The sequence below is a fragment of the Cydia fagiglandana genome, chromosome 6 (assembly GCF_963556715.1).
Source record: "Cydia fagiglandana chromosome 6, ilCydFagi1.1, whole genome shotgun sequence".
Lineage (NCBI taxonomy): Eukaryota > Metazoa > Arthropoda > Insecta > Lepidoptera > Tortricidae > Cydia > Cydia fagiglandana.
The window spans coordinates 19720385-19736131 of record NC_085937.1 but is presented as its reverse complement, the minus strand read 5'-3'; the positions used below and the strand labels follow the sequence as shown (position 1 = coordinate 19736131).

Genomic DNA, 15747 nt, shown 5'->3' with positions numbered 1-15747 from the left:
AACTGGGAGCTTATTCGAAATTCAGAGTTGTGAACTTGATTTGTTGTTGATGTGACATCACGAGCTTGAAGGTGACATTTATGGTAACATTCCATTTCTAACCGCAGCTGCACTACCGGTACTGAACGCGTCGCTGTCATTGTCAATTTCCACAGTAATATGAACAGTAGTGCAGCTGTCGTTGGAAATGGACTGTCACCTTTAGGTAATGCCGTGGACGTAATCACGACAGCACAATGCGGTAACGACAGCAACATAATTTATCAAGGATATTGTAGCGATGCTACATATTTGCATATGATAGATACATACTTTTCCATACAGGATAACCTGTACAACATGACTGTCGCATTTCCGGCAGAATAACATACACCAGAGTATGACACTTATGTAAAACTGTAATGTACCTTCTCAGCTGTAGGTTGATTAGCATATACTGCCTCCTGGCTAATTGGTTTCGAAGAAACAAGTCTAAAGAGCATGCCACTCGAACGGAACTTGTCACCCAGATTGCGCAGAGATTGTTGAACCAAACCTGGCTTCACGCATATCAAAATGATCGTCGTGATCCACTCTAACTGCCCAAGTAGGTCACATCCTAATTTAATTTGTATTTTAGAATCATTTATGAAATTATATAAAAACATAAAAAAGACTTTCGTTGGGTAGTCGTAAGTTTGACAGCCCGGTGACAGCTAAGAATATAGGCGTTTTGTTCAGGCATAAGCAAGGATATATTCCAAAGGAAACAAAGTAGAAACGTACGATATAAATGTAATTATTTGAAATTATTATTAACCACTTAAAATATTACAAGTATTAATGAGCATTGATATTTTTCGAGAATCATTTGATTTAGAAAAGATTTAAGTTGGTTTGACGTTTAATGTGTTGATGTGAATCGAAACGCGACGTGACAGGTAGGATTTTATTTCGAACTGTCACGGGCACTTCACTTACACTTGGAATGGGAATACGCTAGGATGTAGATGGTTTCTAATTAAAGATTAAGAGGAACGGCCTCGTCTCCTTCCGCCGCCTGGTCCGGCTGGTGGGAGACCGATTTGTAAAGTGCGTATATCGCTGTGCGTGAATTGTGCGCGTGATCTATTTAGTGCGTCCCGTGTCGCCGATGGACATGAGCACGGCTGGTGATCGTGTTCCCTGGCGCGCTGTTGCGCGTCCCCGATTTTGCTGAGCGTCATGCTGGCGCTGCCTCTACGCCGTAGGACGCGGCCTAGACTTGCAGGCCGTGTGTCGGATGGCTATGCTGCCGTCCGACGACTCCAAGGTGTCTTCATGCGGGTCCTTCCCGTAAAACTCCGAGCGCCGCGGGTTGTTCTCGCCTTAGCTTGTCACAGCTGGGGCTCGATGAACGCCCGCCGCTGATCTACGTCGATCTGTCTGCTACGCTAAGTTCCAGGATGAAAGCTACACCCGGTATCCGTGAGTGCACTAGACTTTCGTTTTAGGTTTTGGCCAAAACTCCGCGTTTCGCCCGTCTCGCGACCGTAGATTAAGGTTTACTATGGTGTCACCCCATAACCGCCAACGGTTTATAAAAGCAGATTGTATTTTGAGTAGCGCCCGCCCTAAGGCGAAGTGCCTTGTAAGTAGTTAGCGAATTATATTAAATTGCATGTCAGATATCTGGTTTTATCTTTTCAATATCCTACCAAGTCCCCATTAACCAGGTTAGAATAACAAGAGGACCCTTGTACTCCAATAGTCCAATGTTTTACTGCGGATCTTATCCGAGGCATTTTTCCATTAACAATTTAAACATTTAAAACATTATTATTTTTTATACACTATAACGTCACCGCTATTTTAAATTTATATTTTTTATTCACGACAATGACACTATTTTAAATTATCATTTTTTATTCACGACAATGGCGCCCGAACAGAGCTTAAATTAAATATATAGCCTGGTTACTGTGAGCTTGGGAAGCGATAACATCAATTTATAATTTTTTTTTCATTTAAAAAACTTTATTTTTAAAAAATTTAGTGAAATTATTGGTTTTAAAAATATAAAATTAATTAATTTGTAAGTTTACTTGTGACAGGGTAGCAAATTCATCAATTATTACAATTATTATTAGGCTACACTATGACTAATTAGCATAGCGCTCAGCCACATATTATTTTTTTTTCACCATGCTCCATTTGAGAGGTAGGTAATTTATTTTAACACTTCCTGCATAAAGTGAAGTGTTACCAATTTATTATACTTTATTACATACCCTGACACAAGCAAACCATTTTTTTCCACCGACATGCCGGACGGGGAAGGAGAGGAATTTCATGAAGTAGGAGGGGGGGGATACCTTATCTACTCACCCCTACCCATGCCTAATGCCTCATTGTTTAATACGCGACCATGGGGTGCCGCGTTAGACACCCACCCGCCCGACCCACCCATTTCAAAAGTATTAAAATATTTATTCATTTTTATTTCTCAAACCAACTCAAACTTTTCATTCCGGTGACTTAGTATGATAGACGAGACACTCTAAATTTCTTTGTTTTTGACTTATTCAGTTCTAAATAGAACTATTTTATAGAACTTAAATGTTCATATTATTTGTTTTTGTTTTTTTTTGAAATTTGAGGAAATTGGTCTTAGAATCAACCTCAATTTCGGCTATCTTAGCATAGCATTTTTTAAAGTTCTGCTGAAACATGCACCATTTGTATACGCTAAAGGTAGGGACATGTTGTTGAACGGCATGCTGCATTCCATTTGGAGTAGTATTCCTGATTCGTCACATAACCTCCGAATTTCCGACTGCTAGAGCAAACCGCTTTGTAGTTAAGGTAATCTGAAAAAAATCAGTTACCATTTAATTTTAAAGCATTGGTTCAGTGACATTATGCTCAATATTATACTTTACAAGGTGTATTTTCAAGTTGGTAACTTATTTTTTTTATTCGGGTGAACTTAGGTAACAACCCATTTTTTTGAGTACGCGTACCTCCTTGACTCATTTGGTCAAGATTTTTTTTCAAGCGTTTCCAAGGAAACCAAATTTTTTTGTGACTACACACCCCAAGGGTCCAGGGTGATGTAATTATATTGGATATAATTCACTGACTTAGACATGAAAAAGAAAACCAAGTTTTTTTTTCCACTTAGTGTAAGCCCGCTGGCTACACATTGGGATTTGACTTGAGTGTGAGCTACAAGTTAGCCTCCACTATTATTAATATTATTTGTAGATATAAATTAGCAACTAGTTACCACATTATATTAAGGTACTAGTAATTTAATTTTGTAGTCATAGGCATGCACATAGTAGGGCATGCCATATTAAAACTTAATTCTTAGTATTCCATTAGGTATATGACTACTTTTAATATACTAAATGGTAAGAATTTATAAATATAGTTGAAAATACTTAATATTTAAATTGGATTTAAATACTTTAGTGAATCTTAGAATAGGGAGTTAGCTTATTATTATTTTATGTTGAATAGTGGCTAGACCAGTCAATATAGGATTACTTGAATTAAAAAAATTTTTTTTAGTTAGGTTGCAGAAACCACAGTGTAGTGGCCATGCACTGTGATTTCTAATAGAGTTAACATTTAGAAATAAAACTTACAGTCCCAGAGATGGACATAGGTAGACTAAAACATAATAAGCATGCACAATAAATAACAGTCAAAGCTTACTGTTAAACAGATAGACGTATCTGCATGCATAGTTGATGTCCTAATGGACTCCATGATTTTTTAAGAAAAATTTTTTTTCTCCGGTTACCCCGGCTGCCTCGGTTAACCGGTGCTTAACCTCTTTGCCGAGAGAGGGGATATTGTAGCGATGCTACATATTTGCATATGATAGATACATACTTTTCCATACAGGATAACCTGTACAACATGACTGTCGCATTTCCGGCAGAATAACATACACCAGAGTATGACACTTATGTAAAACTGTAATGTACCTTCTCAGCTGTAGGTTGATTAGCATATACTGCCTCCTGGCTAATTGGTTTCGAAGAAACAAGTCTAAAGAGCATGCCACTCGAACGGAACTTGTCACCCAGATTGCGCAGAGATTGTTGAACCAAACCTGGCTTCACGCATATCAAAATGATCGTCGTGATCCACTCTAACTGCCCAAGTAGGTCACATCCTAATTTAATTTGTATTTTAGAATCATTTATGAAATTATATAAAAACATAAAAAAGACTTTCGTTGGGTAGTCGTAAGTTTGACAGCCCGGTGACAGCTAAGAATATAGGCGTTTTGTTCAGGCATAAGCAAGGATATATTCCAAAGGAAACAAAGTAGAAACGTACGATATAAATGTAATTATTTGAAATTATTATTAACCACTTAAAATATTACAAGTATTAATGAGCATTGATATTTTTCGAGAATCATTTGATTTAGAAAAGATTTAAGTTGGTTTGTCGTTTAATGTGTTGATGTGAATCGAAACGCGACGTGACAGGTAGGATTTTATTTCGAACTGTCACGGGCACTTCACTTACACTTGGAATGGGAATACGCTAGGATGTAGATGGTTTCTAATTAAAGATTAAGAGGAACGGCCTCGTCTCCTTCCGCCGCCTGGTCCGGCTGGTGGGAGACCGATTTGTAAAGTGCGTATATCGCTGTGCGTGAATTGTGCGCGTGATCTATTTAGTGCGTCCCGTGTCGCCGATGGACATGAGCACGGCTGGTGATCGTGTTCCCTGGCGCGCTGTTGCGCGTCCCCGATTTTGCTGAGCGTCATGCTGGCGCTGCCTCTACGCCGTAGGACGCGGCCTAGACTTGCAGGCCGTGTGTCGGATGGCTATGCTGCCGTCCGACGACTCCAAGGTGTCTTCATGCGGGTCCTTCCCGTAAAACTCCGAGCGCCGCGGGTTGTTCTCGCCTTAGCTTGTCACAGCTGGGGCTCGATGAACGCCCGCCGCTGATCTACGTCGATCTGTCTGCTACGCTAAGTTCCAGGATGAAAGCTACACCCGGTATCCGTGAGTGCACTAGACTTTCGTTTTAGGTTTTGGCCAAAACTCCGCGTTTCGCCCGTCTCGCGACCGTAGATTAAGGTTTACTATGGTGTCACCCCATAACCGCCAACGGTTTATAAAAGCAGATTGTATTTTGAGTAGCGCCCGCCCTAAGGCGAAGTGCCTTGTAAGTAGTTAGCGAATTATATTAAATTGCATGTCAGATATCTGGTTTTATCTTTTCAATATCCTACCAAGTCCCCATTAACCAGGTTAGAATAACAAGAGGACCCTTGTACTCCAATAGTCCAATGTTTTACTGCGGATCTTATCCGAGGCATCACTCCCATTAATTATTAAACATTTAAAAACATTATTATTTTTTATTCACCACAGTGCCAGCGCTACTTTAAATCAAATTATTTTTTATTCACGACAATATTGAGAGTGACATCGGCCGTCTTGCATTGTTGCAACCACAGATCAACAATGTACAGTCTGCAGTAATAGTATCAGTCTAAGCGGGCGAGATGTTCAAAATCATCTTCACGTGACTTTATTGTTAAGAGCATAAGAGTGCGTCAAGGTAATTTTGAACACCTCGCCCGCTTAGCAACTTCTGCTGCTGACTGTACAAGATTGCCTGTCAATTCCTAGCGTTGTCCCGGCTTTTAGCCACAGGTTATAGGAGCCTGGAGTCCGTTTGGCAACTATGCTCAGAATTTGACATTGGCATCAGTTTTTACGAAAGCCCGGAGGGGAAACTAGGCTTGATTGAGATTAGAATAAGGCCCAGTTGCACCAACCACATTTGACAAACTAATCAACGTCAGCCGGCGCGCCCCAGCGCTTTACTATGAAACTTTCCATACATAAAAATTTAGCGAACTCTTTAACGATACGAACAGTTTGGTGCAACCGACCCTTAGTCCGATATTTCCTCATGTTAACGGCGGCGACAAATACAGATGTCAATTACAATGAAAAAAAAAAATTGTCACAGTTCCAATGACTAAATTCGCGTTGATTGACGGATGGTCAGCTGGCGGTATGTGTAACGCATTACGGTAATACCGGTAATCCAGGGATTTTCATTGTGATTGACATCTGTATTTACAATTTATACATATGATCCCACAATAAGGGATAAGTTCGCCTTTGTACTGCCTATCCTGTGCCGTAAATTTGTGTTTTGTACAATAAAGAGTGTATACGTACATAATTATATACATAAAAAAGGAAAAATATATGAACATAATCATAATACCGGTGTAACATGAGTAAACCGAATAATTTTAACAGCGTATTCCTGATCATATTTAGAGACAAAAATGTCCTATAAACTTTTTTGAAATTCGCCTAGTTTCAGAGATATTATTAATTTAAAAAAAAACAAGTTTTTATTGTTACATCGTGTAAAAGGCCTTTTTGATGGTGATGTTGCTGCTATGGGACGTAGTCTAAATATCCTTATTGATAGATGTCAAAAAGTGACAAGTAACACTTTGCAAAAAGTAGGTTATACGAAAAAAAAATTTATAAATCAATTTTAAGTGACAATTTTACCAATAAAATTTATTTTTTATGTACAAATACATTCAAAAAATTCAAAAAACAAAACAAAAAGAAATTTTTTTTTGGCGAAATTGACCTAAACTCTTATTCCATTTTTTACTTCTTTTAACCTCAGAAATGCGTGGTTAAAATTATTCGGTTTACTCATGTTACACCGTGTATATTTAGTATCTAGTTTTAGTTGTTAGTTTTAGGTTTTGTGTAAATATTGTTGTATCACCTGATTGTTATTTTAAAATAAATATATCATATTAATAACAAATCTAATGAATATTTAGAACTTCGAATAGGCTCTCAAGATCCCATTATTGAATTCCTGAGACGCGACAACCTCGTGAACGCAGCCTCATTGTTCTCGTTGTACAATACAAGTAATTACGCACTCGTGCAAAAAAATATGCTTAATCGAAACATCGGAACGATAAGGTTCAATCGTTGAACCCTCCGTCGAAAAGCCGCTCCCATGACATCGAAGTTACCCTTTTGAAAATTACACGCAAATAACATGAAACTTGGCATTGAGCATTGAAATAATATATCGAGTATAATATACACGGTGGCCATAAAATAAGTGCATTCTCGTTTGGAGGTTTTGGGATTATACTGAGCAAGTTTCACTATGGGACCTACCCCTAAATCGCGTAAAAAATTAACCCTCCGATAGAAAATGGACCGGCCAAAATATATCTAACAGCCAATTTTTTTTCGCGATTTCGGTGTTGGTCCCATTAGTCCCATAGTAAAAGTTGCTCAGCATAATGCCAAAACCTCCCTGCTGGCAACCGGAATGCAGTTATTTTTTAGCCACCCTGTATGTCTGTTATGTACTACTTTTTTTCCTAGAAATTGATAATAATAAATCAAATAAAACAGAGCGTGTAGTAGTTTTTTTATGTAAAATTATATGTACCCTATTTGTGGACCACAGGTGATTAAACACTCACGCGCTCCATTTTCCTTGTAATTACTATTCTGCCGCTCCGAACCGGTATTGTCGGTATTCGACCGTAATTTCGGTTTCAGGTTTCGGCACAAAAATCGTGTTTCGACCAAAGGTTCAGTTTTGGCCGAAACTTGAACACAACCGAACCCCGAAGGCAAAAAATCTGATTTCAATCGGAGATTAAGAACACCACCAGTTACTTTTTACAAGCTTTTATTTACTTTCACGACCGTTGTCTTTCAAATTTTGCATGCATGTATAAATCGGATGACAATGCAATATCATGGTACAATCGAGCTGATCTGATGATGGAGACAGAAGGTGGCCATAGGAACTATGTGATGAAACAACGCAACCTAATTGTGTTAGGGGTTTTTAGTATTGTCTCGATGAGTATTAGTTGTCTGTCGTAAGAAAAGTAGAGTCAGCGATAAAAGCTTGTACCAAAAATGAAATTTTTGCCAAAAACTTATTAGATAGATACTAAATTGCTTTTAGAGACTTTATTATTTATAAAATGATGTTACAGCTCAATAAAACTTAGCCTCATCTACTTAACTCACTTAAATAAAGTCCCAAGACCACACAAATCCATTTAGCTTAAAATTATAATTGAATTATCAAGATTAAACACTATTTTGTTATTATTATTTAAAATGACTTTTTACAAAGTCAAGTATACTACTTATACTACTAGTACCTAAGTATTAAAATTCAGAAATAATCGCAGTAGTAGGTACTTGACGCTAATTGTCGACTACGAAAGTAGGTAATAAGCGTTTTGGTAACAAAAAAGGTAGCAACTGACGAGCCTTCTAACAGTCCAACCAAATAGCGTGGCTGCAATCCAAAATCGGTCCGTGAATGTCAAAAACGTACAATGTTTAATATTAGGATGCTGTCCATTTGGATGAATCCATTGTAACGGCATCCATTTAGGAGGCTCGTCAGTGGCCTGCTTTAGGTACGTTTTGCAGTTTAGGATGACATTGACACTGCAAGTACTGGAACATGCAAATGAAATTTAAATACTCAAAGGAATTGCGCAGAATTGGTTATGTCAGTCAGACATGTTCAATTCTAAACATCGAATGCACAGTTCGACCGATTTAACATTTCGCGTTGCAAAATGATTGTCCTGCCCACTTTGACCACTATATTGCATTGAAACGAAAATTGTGTTAAATTTTGAGAGTTATTTTTAGTGACAGAGAAAATTACAATTGGTGGAGATTTTTATTCGGATTTTTACGAATGATCGAGTTTGCTATATTTGTCGAATTGTGTTGCTTTTAGGTTATCGGTTAACTTGTCTTTGCCCGTGACTTTGTCCGCAAACTTTAAGACGACGAAATAATGGCGTTTTTGTTTGAAAAAACGTCATTTCCTTATAGTTTTTTTTTGTAATTCGACATTAAGACACCCTAATTGTATATAGGCAATAGTAGTAATTACTTTATTGTAAGATTACACAACACAGGTTTACATAATATTTATATAATTGTAATACTTAATAAATAAATAAAAAATAAAAAAATGTTTATTGCAAAAAAAAAGAAATTTTACAGTATATATAAGTACAGTATACTGTAACTTACTGTACTTTAGTTTGAATTGATATTTGCAGTTAGATGTATTTTCTAATTGATGATGTGTTTTTCTTGCTTGTATGTAAATTCCATGTTGACGCGTAAAAGTACTCTTGTGGCGTATTTGCTGAATAAATGTTGAAGTTTGAAGTTTGAAAAACAACCAAGAGTTTAATTACATTCGAACATTTTTGTTTTTAATAACAATAACAATCTTTAATTTATTTTACAAGAAACACTGATTTCTTTGGACTTTCTTCATTAAGATAACGTTTAATCCAGTACTTAGGAATAATTTGCTTTGAAATTATTTTATTTGAAAATGAAGAAAATATAGCTTTAACGTAAAATTGTAATTAACACGAGTCCTGGCGTTATTTTCTTTAGATACATCATTAAAATTATACTTGTTACCGGTAATACTTTGTACTTAGGTAATATTCGGGATCCAGGTTGAGACGGGTGTAAATTATTGTGTTATTAATTTAGCACTAATTTAGCATAGGTAAATACAATATTTTGGTCTAAAAACTCTAAATGATTTTGTAACAATATGCATGAAAAATATAATCTTTGTGCAACAAATATGATCTACAGCAAGAATTTAATAAAAAATGTGTAATCTGCTACTATGATAATATTTCAGTTTAAAACATTATATTATTTGCTGCTATGTATTTATACCGGGTATGGCCAGTATGGCCTGTAACACGAGTTAATAATTTAAACATGTACTACCCCTCAAACGATGACGCTTTTGTTCAATAAACTTCCTATTTTTCATACAAATTAAATATTATCCTCAATGTACAATTACGTTTTTTTATAAAAACGAGTTATGAATAATTTATTTTTGCGCCACCTATCGCAACAAGTGTGAACTAACGGAAAACGGAACGAGAACTAGCCTCACGTCAGCTTGCTTTATGTGGCGTAATGACATTTTGAGCCGCTAGCGTAGTACTGTCAATATCCGCTGGATGGCTCTAGTAGTCTTTTTAAGCCAGAATTCACATTTTATTAAATTATTTAAATCAATTTAAAGATACTTACAAGGTGACAATTTACTGAGCTAATAATTTATATATTTGTAACCAGAATACTTAATGCATAGCTGTAAAAAAAATCAGTAAGTATAAGTATATCACCAAAAGCAGTATAGATACTTTATTTTATTAGCATTAAATGAAGGAAGGCTGGAGATAGAAAACTTTGATCAGTTTAAATAATCATAGTCCTGAAGTAGAGAGGTACGTGCATATTTTAAAATATATAGGTACCGATCTATATCTCAAATATCCCAATAAAAATGAGGCCGCAGACCGCAATCCCGGAAACGTTGATAAGGCAACGGTCAGCCACAAGCATTGGCGACATTTTACCTAAGAATGATAAATAATATTGCAATTTAGGTTTTAAAAAATACAAATGAAACCGAGTAGGTAGTAAAAGTAGCTCGTTGTAGCGAGTAGAATCGAGCCCTGGGGGCCCATTTTTGAAATTCGACCGCTCTATTTCGTGTATTTCGTTCAATAATATCTCCACTACTAGGCATTTAAATTCTACTAATAGAATTGAAAACGAGTGGTACCACTAGATTCCCAATTTCTATTGCTCGTATTTCAAAAATTAGAATTTCGCCGTTTTCCACCGATTTTCGAGTGCCGAAATCGAGCGATCGGAATTCAAAAATCGGCCTCCTGAATTTAAATACGTAGCGATGATGACATAATACATGTTGAATTTTATAACAAAATCTAGTAAAATATGTACTTAGATATTATATGAGCAATTTATCACATTATGTAATGTAGATATTATATTATAATACAAAAATACTGGACCTCAAAGTTTCAAAATTGACACGGGGAAGCAATTTTTGCCTGAAATGGAGGCATGTAGCCTAGGTACTCAATAAGTAAATTCTGTGTCTATAAGTATTATTTTATTGTATAATGTATCACCTACTCGATGCCTCCAAAATCTCCATTCATTATGTCTAACAAATTTATAACCATAGATAAGACACTAGCTCTAAAACAACTTGTCAATTGGGTCGGTCATAAACTACTGCGACCTGTGACCTGTCTTGATAACACTCGTAGCTCGTAGGTACAGTCAGTAGCAGAAGTTGCTAAGCGGGCGAGGTGTCCAAAATTACCTTGACACGCTCTTATTCTTTAACTATAAAGTCGCGTCAAGATCATTTTGAACACCTGGCCCGCTTAACTGCTTGTGCTGCTGACTGTACTCTTCAATAGGGATGATGTTGGTGACACAACTTTTTAGAAAGTTTTTAATATGACCTAACGCCAAGCGCGCACCACGATTTTAATTATTGCGACACGATTTTAGAATCGCGCTGTAATTTATCGCAGAAAATTCAATGCGCGCACTGCGATGAAAAAGTCAACGATTTGTTCATTCTTGACATGGATGTCGTACCAGTCGCTTGTCGTGAAACAATATGCAATCGCTGTATGACTGAGTATTTATACCACAAAGGTGATCTCCTTCTATTTCTATAATTAAACGGTCAACATCTAGCGTCTCATCTTGTAACTCCATTGGAGAAGCAGGTTCCGATATGTTGACGCTTGGAGAGCGAAATGCCGACTGAGGTCCGGGGTGCGATTTTATTATCGCAGTGCGCGCGGGGCCATAGAACTCCGTATGCTGCAATTCACTTTGCGACATCGCGTCGCGAGCAGTCGCGGAAAAATGTGACAAATCAGAATTTTAAAATCGCTGCGATTTTTTGTCGCATATGCGCGCACTGCCATATAAACACATACGTTACATTTCTGCGACTATCGCGCGACAAAAAGTCGTGGTGCGCGCTTGGCCTAAGTATCTAGTTAAATCGTGCTCTGCCCAATTATGGAGGGTCCCCCTTGCATAATTTCAAGTTCACGCATACTCTAGTTATACTCATATGAGTTTGAAACTTGAAGAGTCACGAGGCCTTTAGGGCATTAGTTTTTCATAAATTTTAATGTTCAGTCACTTGCAATAATGTTACTCAACGAAGGCCACAAAAATATGTGACATGGGGCCCGATTCGGATTTTGAAATAGACATCTATTAGATATCTTTTAGACATCACCAAGATACGATAACGATATGTTTAAGATCTAACCTGTCAAATTTGACATTCGCGCGATTCTGGAGATACTCTTGAACGATTTCCACAGGATATGACTTAGAGATCCGATTCACATCTAATAGATATCTTACTCTATCTAACGTAAAAGTGACATTAATTGCCCGAATTGCACTGCAAAAGAGAACTAGTTGATATCTAAACTACAGTAGAACCCGCTTAATACGATCACGTTTAATACGATTTCCCGCGTAATACGCCATTTTACGCCGGTCCCGCCAACTTTAGGCCTGTTTTCATACATATTTTCACGGTTAACGCTACGTCTTACGTAGGCGAACAACGCGCGAACGCGGCGCGGCGCGGCGCGGCGAAATCAATCCTTTGATGCCCATAGAAGTGTCCTACGTAAGCGATCTCGTTGCGAACGCGGTGCGGCGCGATTTGCACGCGAATGTCAGGCGGCGCGGCGCGGCGCGGCGCGGCGGCGGCCGCTTTCGCCGCGCCGCGCCGCGCCGCGTTCGCGCGTTGTTCGCCTACGTAAGACGTAGCGTAATACGACTCGCGTCCCGCTTAATACGCAATCTAAAATTCCCGTAACGCACCATCTGCACGTTTGTGTTATTGGCATAGCCGTTGTACGGTCGTATTGTTATGCAATACGCCGTTAGCCAAAATTTTTTAGTGTTACCTACCTTAGGTTTTTTGTTTTGTCTAATATCTTTTGTCGGGTCCTTATCGGCATGAGAATGCTATGCCATCTGCTTGACGGTTATGGACCACGGAGTGCAAGCTATCGCTCCCAGATTTTTATTTGCAGTTAGTTACTCCACGACTTTTTAGCTGAGCCTATCGTTAGTGTTCCTAGATTAAAGTGTGAGTGTGAACTTTTACTTACCTACACTAAGATATCATTCGCTCATTATGACCGCTGCGATGTTTGTACATGAAATAATACTAGTTTTTGTTTCACGTTTAATACGATTTCCCGTTTAAGACGCTTTTTTTGCTAGGTCCCCTCAGAATCGTCTTAAGCGGGTTCTACTGTATAACGTATCTAGAATGGATCTAGTACCGGTCGTCTCTTGTGAATATCTTGAAGTTCGAATACGGCGGATGCTCTTATGGTGTTCTATAAATATAATAGTATAGCTGAAGACAGGGTAAGAATACGGCGACAAGTAACGAAGCTTATCGACACAAAAACGTTCCCTTATCGTGTTCTGATCCAAATTGAATACCGAGGCAGGCGTGGCTCACTCCGCGATTTCGTCGCTTTGCTACAGGTAGCTAAAAGTACATCCGTTCGACCCCAATTTTGGGGTTTGCCATAAGCCGCGCGTGGCGCTGTCGCCACCTAGCGGCCATATCTGTGCTGATCGTGACAGACACGTTATGTTAGACAGTGAGTCTTCTAGTACTATTATTTATTCTGTGACCGAAGGGCGGTGAGTTGAACCAGATGGGTCAAGCTCAAAACCATGTTTAGGTCTTTCCTGTGGACTTACCCAAAAGTTAAGAGCTATGTATAAATGTTAAATGAATCTAATAGTTCCGGCAATGACACATTTATTAAGGTCCACTTGCACCATCATACTAACCCGGGGTTAAGCGGTTAAACCGTTACTCAAATTGTACTGGTAACTATGGAACTCCATTTAACCAGTTAACCCCTGGTTAGTAGAATGGTGCAAGTGACGCTAAGATGCGTAAAATCTAAGACAAATTCGTGATTCGAAAACATGAATCTAGTATTAAACTGGATTGGCCATGAGTGGTGGGGATAACTGACAGAACGGGATAGTCTTACGTATCTTTCAGTAGGAGTAGCAGAGAAAGCGCTATTATTGTTTGCCCTTATCACAGTCTCACATATTTTTTGTTCCCCACCATTTTTTTAGTATGGATAATAGTGGGCAACAAATAAATTCGACCAATCACAGTGTCGCATTTGCGTATGTTTTGTCCCTCACGGAGGCACGCGTATACCACTTCTATACGATCCTACCTTCTATGTTCGAAAATGAGAGGTACACGAGATGGCGCTGTACAGCTCCATACATTTTGCGGTAACTCTGACTGTCAAAAGTTGACGTTTGACAATTACGTGACCGCAAAACATATGGCGGAGTACAGCGCCATCTGTTTTGGATGTCAAAATAAGGGGCACTTTTTTTGACTTTGCTCCTCTATTACAATCAGTTCTCTTTGGTTCCGGTTATCGGCGCCGGCGCAAACACCGTGTTTACACACAATCACAGATCGGAAAATAACGACCACCACCGATAACTTCTAACCCCATTCACCGACAACCCAAAAACAACCTTAATCGCCTATAAATACAGTCTAAATCAGCTTACAATTCTTAACCTAATCACCGACAAGCCAAAAACAACGTTATCAACCAATGAATACAGTTTAAATTAACTTAAACTACTAAACCAACTCACCGAAAATCTGTAAACGAACACTTATGTATAAGTAATACGGTTGTTTTTTAATTGAAGTATGTGTGATGATAAACTATGCTCTGTGACCCGACGTTGCTTATCTAAAGAACGTCCTTCGTATGACGTCCTATCTGTATTGAATTTTATTATCGATAGTTGATACACGGAAGATGGGTACAAAATGATCTCATCATCATCATCATTTCAGCCTATATACGTCCCACTGCTGAGCACAGGCCTCCTCTCATGCGCGAGAGGGCTTGGGCTATAGTCCCCACGGTAGCCCAATGCGGATTGGGGACTTCACATACACCTTTGAATTTCTTCGCAGATGTATGCAGGTTTTCCTCACGATGTTTTCCTTCACCGGAAAGCTAGTGGTAAATATCAAATGATATTTCGTACATAAGTTCCGAAAAACTCATTGGTACGAGCCGGGATTTGAACCCGCGACCTCCGGATTGAAAGTCGGGCGTCATATCCACTCGGCCACCACTGCAAAAGTAGGTACACTCAGTGGATACTTATGTAGATTGAGCGCTGGTGGCCTAGCGGTAAGAGCGTGCGACTTTCAATCTGGATGTCGCGGGTTCAAACCCCGGCTCGTACTCAATGAGTTTTGCGGAACTTATGTACGAAATATCGTTTTATATTTACCGGTCGCTTTTCGGTGAAGGAAAACATCGTGAGATAGGAAACCGGACTAATCCCAACAAGGCCTAGTTTACCCTCTGGGTTGAAAGGTCAGATGGCAGTCGCTTTCGTAAAAACTAGTGCTTACGCCAATTCTTGGGATTAGTTGTCAAGCGGACCCCAAGGCTCCCATGAGCCGTGGCAAAATGCCGGGACAACGCGAGGAAGATGATGATTCTTACTCAAAGACGTACCTACAGTCAGCAGCAAAAGTTGCTATACGGGCCAGACGTTCAAAATGATCTTGACGTGACTTTATTGTTAAGAGAATAAGAGCGTGTTAAGGTAATTTTGAACATTTCGCCCGCTTAGCTACTTCTGCTGCTGACTGTAGGGTTCCGTTTGGATTTTTCTGCTGACCGCATTGCGGTCCCAAATGTCAAAATCGATGCTGCAGCCCGGATTTTTGACATTTTGCGGTAG

At 38.7% G+C, this 15747-nt stretch overlaps 1 long non-coding RNA gene across 1 annotated transcript in view; it reads right to left on the bottom strand.

Annotated features, from left to right (window-relative positions):
• Positions 1-15499, bottom strand: part of LOC134665460 (uncharacterized) — a 131645-nt gene extending 116146 nt beyond the window's left edge. The window contains exon 1 of the long non-coding RNA XR_010098377.1: positions 15331-15499. This is a non-coding gene — a long non-coding RNA (uncharacterized LOC134665460). The remainder of the gene's footprint in view (positions 1-15330) is intronic.
• Positions 15500-15747: the final 248 nt, after the last annotated feature.